The sequence below is a fragment of the Scyliorhinus torazame genome, chromosome 24 (assembly GCF_047496885.1).
Source record: "Scyliorhinus torazame isolate Kashiwa2021f chromosome 24, sScyTor2.1, whole genome shotgun sequence".
NCBI classification, from domain to species: Eukaryota; Metazoa; Chordata; class Chondrichthyes; order Carcharhiniformes; family Scyliorhinidae; genus Scyliorhinus; species Scyliorhinus torazame.
In genome coordinates, this window is record NC_092730.1 from 54215243 (window position 1) to 54229406 (window position 14164).

The 14164-nt window shown below is 45.6% G+C and overlaps 1 non-coding gene across 1 annotated transcript; it reads left to right on the forward strand.

Moving 5' to 3' along the window:
- Positions 1–8491: 8491 nt before the first annotated feature.
- On the forward strand, positions 8492–8563 carry trnag-ucc (transfer RNA glycine (anticodon UCC)). The gene has a single exon. It is a non-coding gene; the product is annotated as a tRNA-Gly (tRNA).
- The last annotated feature ends 5601 nt before the right edge of the window (positions 8564–14164 follow it).

A 14164-nucleotide genomic window follows, 5' to 3' on the forward strand; every position in this document is an offset into this window, starting at 1 on the left:
ATAAAGGGATCGAGAGAGAACGAGGTGACTGCAGTCTGACTCTTACTCTGAAAACCAGTTAGTGCGCCCTTGTTCAAAGTGGATGTGTCTGAGAACAGGAGGAAAGCAGATCATGGGCCTGTGATTGATTTTATTGAGCCGGAACTTGAAAACTGAAGCTGCCTGTCTGAGAACTGGTAAGGAATTACGGCTGACATTGAAACGGTTCATCTTGAATTAGTTACAGCAAATCGATTCTTTCAGAGGTGTTGGTGTGTTGTTTTCAGAGACACTGTCATAGTTTCTGAAAATATGATTTCTGCTTGTTTTTGTTTTGTTCAGTAATTTGGGGAATCTATTTGGAGCGGGTGCAGTTGGTCAATATCTGTGCCTCTTGCTTGGCAGCTCCCGGGAAGCAGCAGCTCCATTCCTATCGAGATCTGTGGACACAATCAGGAGACCCAAACTATTGCGCACTGCTGCCATCCCCTGGCTGAAAGCAAGTTGTGCAACAAGGTAACGATGTATTCGTGACACGTTTCAATTGGAGCAAAATAACATTAACATGGTTAAATATTATCATTGTAGTAATCACATTTAAATCCCCAGATATCTGATTTCTGACTGAGCGACCCAGCTCATCCCGATCTATCGGAAAATGAAAGATTCCCATTACAGCCCTATTGGTTACAAGAATATCCAATCTCTGATTTCAAACATTCCCCCGCTTCATTGTTTGTGTATTCGTTCTGTAAATACCGAGGGGGTGACATTACCCGGGGACAGGTGGTGGTATAGTGGGGACTGTCCCAGCATTTGACCCAGCTTCAGTTCCTGGCCATCACAGTGGTGAATTATTTAATTAAATATCGCAGGTCAGGACGGAAAAGGAGGGGACACTCCTCATATAAAATTCACCAACTGTTCTCATCACCCATGGGTTTCTTATCTAATAACCAGCATCAATTTGTTTTGCGTGGAAACATGGTTTAAATAAACAACAATCTTCAACATTAATAACTAAGTTCTCAGTCTGAAACAAGAGTAAATAGGTGGGTTAAACGGGCCAGAATACGAGCCACGCAAAGTTCCGTTTACAGAATGAGCTTAAAACACTCCTAGTGGCTGAATAAATAAATCACTAAGTAAGTTACATAATTAATACCAGTAAATAGTTATTACTGAAACAGGATGAAAAGAGCAGCACCAAGACACAAGGACAAGGTAAGGTCTCAGATCAGAGTAAGAGTCCGATGTAATGACACACAGAACATCAGAAATAAATTGCATAAATACATTTATTGCGGACTGGTGCCATCTCCTGACTGAACGGGAGCCGTGTGACACGGACACTTTCATTCAGGGGCGTTTTAACTTGGAGTGAAATGCACGCAAACAACATGAATTTCTTTCTGCTCACTGTGCCCAGTTATAGGGATCTGTATTAAACAGCAGGAGCGGGACCCGCAGTCTTCACCTTCTTTTAAAAGAATTTAGAGTAACCAAATCATTTTTCCCAATTAAGTGGCAAATTAGCGTGGCCAATCCACCAGGTTTGCACATCTTTGGATTCTGGGGACGGAACCCACGCAAACACGGGAGAATGTGCAAACTCCTCACGGACAGTGACCCAGAGCTGGGATCGAATCTGGGACCTCGTCGCCGCGAGGCAGTAGTGCTAACCACTGTACCACCGCGCTGCCCTCACAGTCTTCACCTTCCCGGTGAGTCTGAATTTCAGTTTGGGGGTTTCAGAGAGAGCGGATGGTATTGTGCAAACTGAAGTCACTTTTCCTGTGAATGGAGCCGGTTAAAGAGCCCTGGCCGGCCTGAGAGTCCCCGAACCCTGGGTCAGTGGGATCCTGGAGACAAGGCAGATCCCAGAGAAAGGGAAATAGATTAGAGATAGAGGGCGGATAGGAAAAGCGAGGAAGGGTGAGAGGGGGGAAAGGAGGTGAGTGACACAATGGGGGATATTGTGAGTGGAACAGATGGAGGGAACTGGAGGTAGGGAGGCAGCTGGAGGCAGGATTCCCCTTTATTTATCCTGATCATTACCACTTCAAATAATTCGAAAAGATTGTCATGCATGATGTGCCCTTCTTGAAGCCATGCTGAATCTGTTTCATTATGTTATATATTGCTAAATGTTCTGCTATTATATCCTTTATAATAAGAAAATAAGAACTAGGAGCAGGAGTAGGCCATCTGGCCCCTCGAGCCTGCTCCACCATTCAATGAGATCATGGCTGATCTTTTGTGGACTCAGCTCCACTTTCCGGCCCGAACACCATAACCCTTAATCCCTGTATTCTGCAAAAATAATGTACTCTAACAGTTTCCACATGACAGATATTATGCTAACTAGCATTTAGTTATCTGTTTCTGTCTCCCTCCCTTTTCGAATAAGGGTGTTATGTTGGCAGTTTTCCATAAAGAACAGTACAGCACAGGGACAGGCTCTCCGGCACTACCAGCCTGCGCTCATTATGATGCCTGTCTGAAGTAAACACGCTGCGATTTTCCAGAATTTAAGGATTCATGGAAGATTTTCACCAGTGCATCCTTTTCATCGATGAGAAGTTGGTAAGAAGGTTCTGAATGTGCAGCCTGGTTTGCAATATTGGACATACATCTTCCGGAAGCACACTCTTTACCACTAATACCACTCCAGTCAATCTCCACTGGACAATCTCCTCGGTCTTGGCGGTTTTCCAAAGGATTTGTTTGAACCCTCGCAAGGATCCAACAATCCACAGGAATGCCGTATGACTCCAATTCTTTGAATCCCATCTATCAAAGCAATTTTGATAAAAGGAGGTAATGACACATTATAGACAACGACATGCTTCCTTCAATGTAAATCTCCTTAATGACATCAAATACAATTGGCCTGAAATCTCTATTGAATAAATAATCAGCAAATTCTGCAGTCAGTCCAGGAACAACCCGCGCCTTCATTCCACTTATTGTTACTTTCATTTCACTGGCCAGAAACGTCCCAATTCTATTTGTTTTTTTAATGGACAGCTACAATCCACTTGTTTATTCCAGGACACAACAATGAATAAAGTGAATCAGTGCTAAACAGTTTCTAACATCCCAATCCTCCAGCGTGTTCTTATTGACAAACCGATCCTGGATTGAAGTTTTTTGCTTAAAGAATGAGACCACCGCCTCCTGGGAATACAGGAGCGATCCCTCGAGGACCTGAGCTGTAAATGTGAAATTCAGTGAAAGGATTTCACCCTCCGTACGGAATCTGATCACCACCTCAACCCCAACATTCAGCTTGAGTGGGCAGGCAAGACAATTTCCTTCCCCCAGCCCCCCACACAGACTGGGTAATATCCCAAACTCGTATCCTGCTATTATCACATTGCTCCACAACATCGCTCTCTTCCCAAAACTCCAGGAATCTCACCCCAAATCCTCAAACCTATTATTCTGTATTCAAACAACATTTTGTCCCCTGACTAAGTTCATCCTGGGAAGAGAGGTTTGGTATTCCGAGTTCCTCTGCAGATATCCGGTTTTTGTTTAATGACCAAAAGAGGCCTAAAACCTAAAAGAAAGCCACTATCATAGCCCTGTCAGCATGTCTCAAATAGACGGTGCAGTCAATACCTGCAGAGTAGATAACAATGGAGAGAACTGTGAGGAATTTCAGCGTCAACATTCGGTGGAAATAAAGGATTCAAAAGAAAACATTATTTTAACTACTGAACAGATTCTCTGGGAGCAGGACTGAAGTCAAAGGGAAAAATCCAGCTGATTTCTAGTCGAAAGCATTTACCATTGGACTGAATTCAGTCCTTGTGTTAAAATGTCTGTAAATTATCCACTGGAAAGTGAAGGACAATTTAAACCTGCAATTCTGGAAGAAAGACAGATTTTGCGCTGTTGTATTCTTTGTGGAGAATTACAGAACAACGAGATCTAGGGGTACAAGTTCGGAGCGCCTTGTAGGTAAAGTCGCAGGTGGGCAGGGTGGTGAAGAAGCCATTCAGCAGGCTCGGTTTTATTGGTCAGGATATTGAATATTGACGCTGTACAATACATTGGTAAGAGCACACACGAAATACTATGTTCAGTTCTAGTCACCCTATTATGGGAAGTATATTGGTAAACTAGAAAGAGTCCCGAAGAGATTTACGAGGATGCTACCAGGACTTGGTCCTCTGGGTTATAAGGAGAGACTGGACAGGCTTGGATTTTTCCCCTGGAGCGTCGGAGGCTTCGAGGTGAACTGATAGAGGTCTATAAAACAATGAGGAGCATAGATCAGGCAGATAGTCAACATATTTTCCCAAAGGTAGAGGAGCCTAAAGGGCATAGGTTTAAGGTGAGAGGGGAGAGATGCCGAAGAGACCAGAGAGGATTTGCTTTCACGCGGATGGTGGTGAGCATCCGAAATGGGCTGCCAGAGGCAGTGTAGAATCGGTACAATGTTTTCCTGTAAAATACAATGAGATATTTACCTGGGCAGGGTGGATTATAGAGGGACATGGATCAAATATGGGCAAGTGGGACTAACATGGTGATAGAGACTGGGCATCATGGACAAGCTGGGCCGAAGGACCTATTTCCATGCTGTAAACATCTATGACTCTGTGACTTTATGGAGGAAGTGTTCAATCACACAGATCAGGTCAAACGCAGTGACACTCTGCTGGGATTGATCTAAGCTACAGAGTGTGAGGATGTTTAGCTGAACAAACCGGAATGCTTGAAATATTTTACGGGTCCGTGGTATCACTGACAAGAGAAATAGTTAACATTTCAGATCCTGGTCTTTCAATGGAACGACCTATTCCACCGTCCACAGAAGCTTCCGGATCAGCTGAATATTTGCAGCATTTTCTGTCTTTGTTCCAGATTTGCAGCATCCGCAGTATTTTGCTTTAGGGTCAAAGGACAATGAGTTGCCTTTCCTGCACTGAGGGTTATTGCAGGTCTCTCTGGCTGTGATTATCACTGATTATCCATCTCTAGGATCTGTATTATTCAATAAGACTGCCATTTGTGGAGGGTTTCTGAAATCCTGTCAGGGAGCTGGAGTTAAAATACACGGAGCCCTTACTCAATCTAAATGTAGGGCAGAACAGTCTCGAGGTGCTCAACGACCAGTCCAGTTTGTTTGTTCCTGTGAATACAACAGGATATAAACATAGACAGCTGCAAACACATGTTGCATTTCATTCATAAAGTCATCGAATCAGACAGCAGAGAAATGGCCCTTAAGCCCATCGCATCTGTGCCGGTCAAAAACAACAACCGAACCATTCTCATCCCATTTCCCAGCACTTGGAACATCGCCTCGTGTGCCCTGGGATCGCAATTGCCCATCTAAACACTTCTTAGATATTATGGGAGTCTCTGCTCCACCAGCCTTTCAGGCAGCGAGTTCCAAACTCCCGCCTCCCTCCAGGGAAAGAGGTTTTCCAATAAACGGTTTCACAAGAAAAGCCTCTGCAGTCAGGAGCTGAAAAGGGAGAGATGACCCCTCTGTCATCTTGTACTCTGTGCCGCTATTAATAAAGTCATGAAACTGTTTGATTTATAAACGACTCTTACAGCCTGCCCTGTCACCTTCAATGATTTGTACACATGTCCCGCTGTTCCTGCACTCTTTCTTGTAAATAGACACTTTATTTTATATTGTTCTCTTCTGTTCTTCCTACAAAAATAAATCACTTCATTCCTTGTCTGCTACATGTCCTCCCTTTGCACCAACCTGGCTGTGTCCTTCCGGAGTTTCAGTAGAATTTCTGTAGCGCTTTTTTACAACCATAGGGCGGCCCAAAACATTCCCAGGCAATGAAGTAGTTTTGAAATGTTGTCACTGTGCGAATTACTGAACTTTTGAACTGCCTGTTGGACAACTACAGAAATCCTCATATGGGAAGGGGAAAGCGCTGCAGGTGTGGCTCTGTGGCGCAACGGATAGCGCGTTGGACTTCTAGTCGCTGACGTGATGAGACATTCAAAGGTTGTTTGTTCCTCACAGGCAGCTCCAAACAAGGGTGATGTTTTTTGTGGGAAAAACCACTGAATGCTCACACCAACACGTTTATCACAGCTGTCATGAACAGCTCATGTTGCAGCTTTAGATCAGACAGTGGAGGATTATCACAGGCGCTCTGTCAGACTGCATGTTCCTTCAGACAGGTTTCCGACTGGACACTTGGAATGAGCGGCCGTGTGAACATTAGTGGTTCAGGGGGAGATTTCTCACTTACCAGACTGGAGTTTCGGTTCCATTCCCAGACCTTTCTCTTTCCTTGTCCTCTTGCTCATTTGCACTTTTCATTGTTCCATCAATGGTGGCCGCGTCTTCAGCTGTCTGAGCCTTGAGCTCTACAATTCATTCTAGAAAAATCTCCAGCTGTCTCTCCGCCGCCCAAGTGCAAAATGAATGAATGCAATTAGAAGCAAAAGACAAACAAACGGACGGGCAAGACACACTCCAAACAAAATGGAGAGATATTTTATAATCTAAAATTACTGAGCTCGATGTTGAGGACGGAATTCTGTGGGTGGCTACTTAAATGTTGAGGTGGTTTTACTCGAGTTTCCGTTAATCTCTATTGGAACACGGATGACCAAGGACAGAAAGGTGAGAGTGGGAGAGGTGGAGAATTGAAATGACAAGTGGCAGGAAGCTCAGAGTCAGGATTGTGGATTGACAGAGATTTCTCAAAGCGGTCACAGACTGTTATTTGACCTGTTGAAGTCGATGAGACCAAATTGTGGCAGCAAATACAGGAGCTTAAACTGAAAAAGCATAAGTGTCTCACTGGTTCACTTGGGATGAGTGTTTTGGGCCCTTGGATAATGAGGAGGGAGGAGGTAAAAAGGCAGGAGTTGCATCTCCTGCACTTGCAAAGAAAGTTGCAGATGGAAAGTGAGCGGATATTGGCGGCGGAGCAGCGGTCGCGGAGGGGATTGTCCCTTCAGTCTGGTGAATGGGGAGAGCAGGGGAGGGTGTTTTTGATGATGTCATAAATGGTCCCTGGGATACAGAGACTGACGGGCTGCAAGGTGAGAACAAGCGGCACCAAATCAGTTCAGCTCGGCTTACACAGGACACAACAATGTCAGTAACGGAAAGATCTTTTGGGATAAGAGCAAGAGTTTTGCAATATCGTTCACTTTTATTTCCATTTCCCACCTCAGCCGCTTTTCCTAAAAATGTTGGCAGCGGTTGGACTTCCACCCGCATCCTCGAAGAGACTGAAACCTAAACCCATCTCCTCAGACCGCTCGGCCTCGCTATCCTAAAGGTTCATTGTTTCTGATACTGATGACTGGCGATTGGCATCTTGCTGTTTATCAGCTGAGTCCAGGATTTCAGATTGAGAGAGAAGGAAATGATCCAATCACAGAGCTGGAACGCTGCTTCTAGTTTTCTCCCCACAGATGATGTTTCGTTTCTGAGCGTTTCCAGCATTTCCTGTGTTTATTATTTATGATTTTCAGCATTTGAAGTAATTTGCTTTGTGATTTGTGAACATTCTGAGCTGAGTTCAGGGGACTCGGTTTCCAAAATATTTTAAAAGTTATTTGACGGGATGTGGGTGTCGCTGAATCCGTCAACATTTATTGTCCAAAATGTATTACCCTTGAGAATTTTGCGGTGACGTGATTCTTGAGCCGCTGCAAGTCCATGTGGTGTATGTACACACACAGTGCTGTTAGGGAGGGAGTTCCGGGATTGTGAGCCAGCCACAGAAAGGGTGATATATTTCCCAGGATGGTGTGTGTCTCGGAGTGGAAATTGCAGGTGGTCGCTGTTTCTCTGTATCTGCTCCCCTTGTGTTTCCAGGTGAGAGATCCCGCGGGTTTGGATGGAGCCTCACGGAGGAAAAGTCAATGTCAGGGGTGGGATTCGAACACACGCCTTCAGAAAAGTCTGCGACCTGAACACTCGGCCACACTGGGAAAAACATTGGGTAACAGCAAATTCCTGCCGATGCTGGAATCTGAAACGAAAGAGAAAGTGCTGGAAAATCTCAGCAAGTCGAACAGCATCTGTAGGGAGAGAAAAGAGTTAACGTTTCGAGACCAATGACTCGGCTTTGACAAAGGGTCATTGGACTCGAAAGGTTAGGTCTTTTCTCTCCCTACAGATGCTGCCGGACCTACTGAGATTTTCCAGCATTTTCTCTTCCGGCCACGCTGACACACTGATGTGATCAATCGGTGAAGTGGGGATTGGGCCAAGGGTCGGAGGCGACTCGATGAGCCTCCTCTTGCACTGGAGGGGCTATGTGATAACTTAAACATGGTGAAAGCGGCAGCATCCGGACACAAGGACAAGGTAAGGTCTCAGGCCAGAGTAAGTGTCCTATGTGATGACACACAGAACATCAGAATTAAATTGGAGAAATACATTTATGGTGGACTCGTGCCATCTGGTGGCTGAACGGTAGCAGTGCGACACAGATACATTCATTCAGGAGCATTTTAAATTGGAGGGAAATAAGCTACGCAGAGATTTCGTCAGTGAGCGATGGTGGTATAGTGGTGAGCATAGCTGCCTTCCAAGCAGTTGACCCGGGCTCGATTCCCGGCCATTGCAGTAGTAATTTGGAAGCGAAGTTTTGCGCGACTTCGTGTGTTTCAAACCGAGAAAGAGAAACAGTTTCTAACTCAGAATGTAGGCGCAATTAGGGAGTGGAGTGAAATAAGTAACTTTCTCATCATTTTTAATATGGTTTCAATATGGACAGTGTTCCACTATTCACCCACAAGCCGTCAAACAACAGCTAAAAGCCGCAGCTTTTTCACTTCACCCTCATGAAGTGGACCAAACAGAGACACAACAGACACGTTACAGACCAGGATGGGATTTGAAGCCACGTGTACAGAGCACAATGGATTATTGTGCATCACCTTAACCACGTGGTACAGCTGCTTTACTTCAGGGCCCTTTAATAACCCTCAATCTAACTTCCTTGAGTTTGTTTCGCACAGTTGCTGATGTACAGAACACAGTCAAAGTGTAAATAAATAAAAATAATCTCTGAGTTCATTTGCGCTTGCGGCGCAACGGGAGCGCGCCTGACTCCAGGTCAGAAGGTTGCGTTGAAATCACATCAGGCGCACGGAATTTTTCTGCAGCCGGTTGCAGGAATTTCTCTCTGTGTGGGAATGTTCTCGAAATGACTCCATTCAAAAGCACGATGCAGATAATATATTTCATATTTACCCGCTTGAGCAAATTTCTCAAATATCAGGAGATTCAAAGTCGTCCTGTTGAAGCAGAATGACAGTGAGTTCAGGAAGAAATGTTGACAAACAACAGCAATTTATTTCTGCTCACTGTACACAGTTATAGTGATCTGTATTAAACAGCAGGAGCGGGAACCGCAGTCCGCAGTCTTCACCTTCACGGTGAGTCTGAATTTCCGTTTGGGGGTTTCAGAGAGAGTGGATGTCATTCCGGAAACTGAAGTCACTTTTCCTGTGAATGGAGGCGGATAAAGAGCCCTGGCCGACCTGAGAGTCCCCGAGCCTCCATGAATCTTCACAGCTCACAGGGTGAAGGGCTTTTCCACTTTGAAAATGACCATGTCCGGCAGCTGGAGCTTTCCCTTGTATTTTCTGGGATCTGGGAAAGAGCGGATCATCAAAAAACAGAAATGAAACACAAATAATCGCAGTATTTTTTCACGTGGGCTAAACATCAGCTCAGATGTTACAGCCGGTGGCCGCGTGGCCTAATGGATAAGGCGTCTGACTTCGGTGGTTCTATTGATGATGTGGAGATGCCGGCGTTGGACTGGGGTGAGCACAGTAAGAAGTCTAGCAACACCAGGTTAAAGTCGAACAGGTTTGTTTCGATGTCACTAGCTTTCGGAGCGCTGCTCCTTCCTCGGGTGAATGAAGAGGTATGTTCCAGAAACATACTATCATCTATTGATGATATCAGACGATTGCAGGTTCGAGTCCTTCCGCGGTCGTTTTATACAGAAATCCGGTGGAACTTGTGCTGACAATCCAGTTTTCCCTCCTCTCTCATCTTAGTCTTTCGTTTACCCCCGAATGAATCTACAATATCTGATTGATTTGGATAAAGAATTGAATAAAATATTATGTATCAATCGGTTCAATACAATTCTGTGGAGGGAATTCTAATGTCCTCAGGAAGATGGTTACAGCCATAGATGTTTCAGCATGCACACTGGCCCTTCGGCCCAGCTTGACCATGCCGCCCAGTTTCTATCACGAAGCTAGTCCCACTTGCCCGCATTTAGCCCACATCCCTCTATATCCACCCGGGGGGGAGGGTCTTGACAGGATAAATGCTGAGAAGCTGGTTCACCATGTGGGAGGGTCTAGGACCAGAAGGAATAATCTCAGAGTAACTGGCCGCCCATTTCAACCAGAAATGAGGAGTAGTTTCTTCTCTAGGAGTATAGAGCATCTGTAGAAATGTTTGTATGAACCGAATATGGCTGTAGAGGGTGAATCATAGAATCATAGACGTTTACAGCATGGAAACAGGCCCTTCGGCCCAACCAGTCCATGCCGCCCAGTTTTTACCATTAAGCTAGTCCCAGTTGCCCGCACTTGGCCCATAACCCTCTATACCCATCTTACCCATGTAACTATCTAAATGCTTTTTGAAAGACACAATTGTACCCGCCTCTACTACTACCTCTGGCAGCCCATTCCAGACACTCACTACCCTCTGAGTGAAGAAATTGCCCCTCTGGGCCCTTCTGAATCTCTACCCTCTCACCTTAAACCTATGCCCTCTAGTTTTAGACTCCCCTACCTTTGGGAAAAGATGTTGACTATCTACCTTATCTATGCCCCTCATTATTTTATAGACCTCTATAAGATCACCCCTAAGCCTCCTACGCTCCAGGGAAAAAAGTCCCAGTCTATCCAGCCTCTCCTTATAACTCAAACCATCAAGTCCCGGCAACATCCTAGTAAATCTTTTCTGCACTCTTTCTAGTTTAATAATATCCTTTCTATAATAGGGTGACCAGAACTGCACACAGTATTCCAAGTGTGGCCGTACCAATGTCTTGTACAACTTCAACAAGACGTCCCAACTCCTATATTCAATGTTCTGACCAATGAAACCAAGCATGCCGAATGCCTTCTTCACCACCCTGTCCACCTGCGACTCCTCCTTCAAGGAGCTATGAACCTGTACTCCTAGATCTCTTTGTTCTATAACTCTCCCCAACGCCATACCATTAACTGAGTAGGTCCTGGCCTGATTCGATCTGCCAAAATGCATCACCTCACATTTATCTAAATTAAACTCCATCTGCCATTCGTCGGCCCACTGGCCTAATTGATCAAGATCCCGTTGCAATCCTAGATAACCTTCTTCACTATCCACTGTGCCACCAATCTTGGTGTCATCTGCAAACTTACTAACCATGCCTCCTAAATTCTCATCCAAATCATTAATATAAATCACAAATAACAGTGGACCCAGCACCGATCCCTGAGGCACACCACTGGTCACAGGCCTCCAGTTTGAAAAACAACCCTCTACAACCACCCTCTGCCTTCTGTCGTCCAGCCAATTTTGAATCCAATTGGCAACCTCACCCTGGATCCCGTGAGCTTTAACCTTCTGCAACAACCTACCATGCGGTACCATGTCAAAGGCTTTGCTAAAGTCCATGAAGACAACGTCTACTGCACTGCCCTCATCTACCTTCTTGGTCACCCCCTCAAAAAACTCAATCAAATTTGTGAGACATGATTTTCCACACACAAAGCCATGCTGACTGCCCCGAATCAGTCCTTGCCTCTCTAAATGCTTGTAGATCCTGTCTCTCAGAATACCTTCTAGCAACTTACCTACTACAGATGTTAGGCTCACCGGTCTGTAGTTCCCAGGCTTTTCCCTGCTGCCCTTCTTAAACAAGGGCACAACATTCGCCACTCTCCAATCTTCAGGCACCTCACCTGTGGCTGCCGATGATTCAAATATCTCGGTTAGGGGACCCGCAATTTCCTCCCTAGCCTCCCACAACATCCTGGGATACATTTCATCAGGTCCTGGGGATTTATCTACCTTGATGCGCTTTAAGACTTCCAGCACCTCCTCCTCTGTAATATGCACACTTCTCAAGACATCACTATTTATTTCCCTTAGTTTCCTAACATCCATGCCTTTCTCCACCGTGAATACCGATGAGAAATATTCATTCAGGATCTCACCCAACTCTTGTGGCTCTGCACATAGATGTCCTTGTTGATCCTTAAGAGGCCCGACTCTGTCCCGAGTTACTCTTTTCCCCTTTATGTATCTGTAGAATCTCTTTGGATTCTCCCTTGCATTATTTGCCAAAGCAATTTCATGTCCCCTTTTTGCCCTCCTGATTTCCCTCTTAACTCTATTTCGACAATCTCTATACTCTTCAAGGGATCTACTTGATCCCAGTTGCTTATGTACGTCATATGCCTCCTTCTTATTTTTGACCAGAGTCTCAATATCTCGAGTCATCCAGGGTTCCCTACTTCTACCAGCCTTGCCCTTCACTCTAAAGGGAATGTGCTTACCCTGCATCCTGGTTAACACATTTTTAAAAGCCTCCCATTTACCAGCCGTCCCTTTGTCTGCCAATAGTCTCCCCCAATCTACGTCTGCAAGTTCCTGTCTGATACCATCAAAATTGGCCTTGCCCCAATTAAGAATTTTAACTCTTGGGCCAGACCTATCATTCTCCATAGCTATCTTAAAACTAATGGAATTATGGTCACTTGTCCCAAAGTGATCCCTCACTAGCACTTCTGTCACTTGCCCTTCCTTATTTCCCAAGACGAGGTCAAGTTTTGCCCCCTCTCTAGTCGGTCCATCCACATACTGAATGAGAAATTCCTCCTGAATACACTCAACAAATTTCCCTCCATCCAAGCCTCTAATGCTATGGCTGTCCCAGTCAATGTTGGGAAAGTTAAAGTCCCCTACTACTACCACCCTATTATTCTTGCAGCTATCTGTAATCTCCTTACATATTTGCTCCTCAATTTCCCGCTGACTATTTGGGGGCCTGTAGTACAGTCCTACCAAGGTGATCTCTCCCTTCTTATTTTTCAGTTCCACCCATATAGACTCAGTGGGCGAACCCTCGGATATATCCCCTCTAAGTACTGCCGTGATGTTCTCCCTAATCAAAAACGTCACTCCCCCTCCTCTCTTACCTCCTGTTCTATCCTTTCTATAGCATCTGTACCCCGGAACATTGAGCTGCCAGTCCTGCCCCTCCCTTAGCCATGTTTCAGTCATAGCTATAATATCCCAGTCCCATGTGCCCGTCCATGCCCTGAGTTCATCCACTTTGCCCGTCAGGCCCCTTGCATTGAAATAAATGCAGTTTAATGTAGACCTTCCTTGCTCTCTGCCCTGCTTTCTCTGGTCATGCTTTACACACTCTCCCTTCCTGCCTTTTGTTTCTGTCCCCACTGACTTCCTACATCGGTTCCCATACCCCTGGCAGATTAGTTTAAACCCTCCCCAACTGCACTAGCAAACACCCCCCCCCCCCCCCCGAGAACATTGGTTCCAGTCCCACCCAGATGCAGACCGTCCGATTTGTACAGGTCCCACCTCCCCCAGAATCGGTCCCAATGTCCCAGGAATTTGAAACCCTCCCTCTTGCACCATCTCTCAAGCCACGTATTCATCCTAGCTATCCTGTCATTCCTACTCTGACTATCACGTGGCACTGGTAGCAATCCTGAGATTACTACCTTTGAGGTCCTACTTTTTAGTTTAACTCCTGACTCCCTCAATTCAGCTTGTATGACCTCATCCCGTTTTTTACCTATATCGTTGGTGCCTATATGCACCACGACAGCTGGCTGTTCACCCTCCCCCTCCAGAATGCCCTGCAGCCGCTCCGAGACATCCTTGACCTTTGCACCAGGGAGGCAACATACCAACCTGGATTCTCGTTTGCGTCCGCAGAAACGCCTGCCTATTCCCCTTACAATTGAATCCCCTATCACTATACTCTGCCACTCTTTTTCCCGCCCTTCTGTGCAGCAGAGCCAGCCACGGTGCCATGAACCTTTCCCTGGTGAGCCATCTCCCCCAACAGTTTCCAAAACGGTAAATCTGTTTTGGAGGGAGATGACCGCAGGGCATCCCTGCACTGCCTTCCTACTCTCCCTCTGTCTGTTGGTCACCCTTTCCCTATCT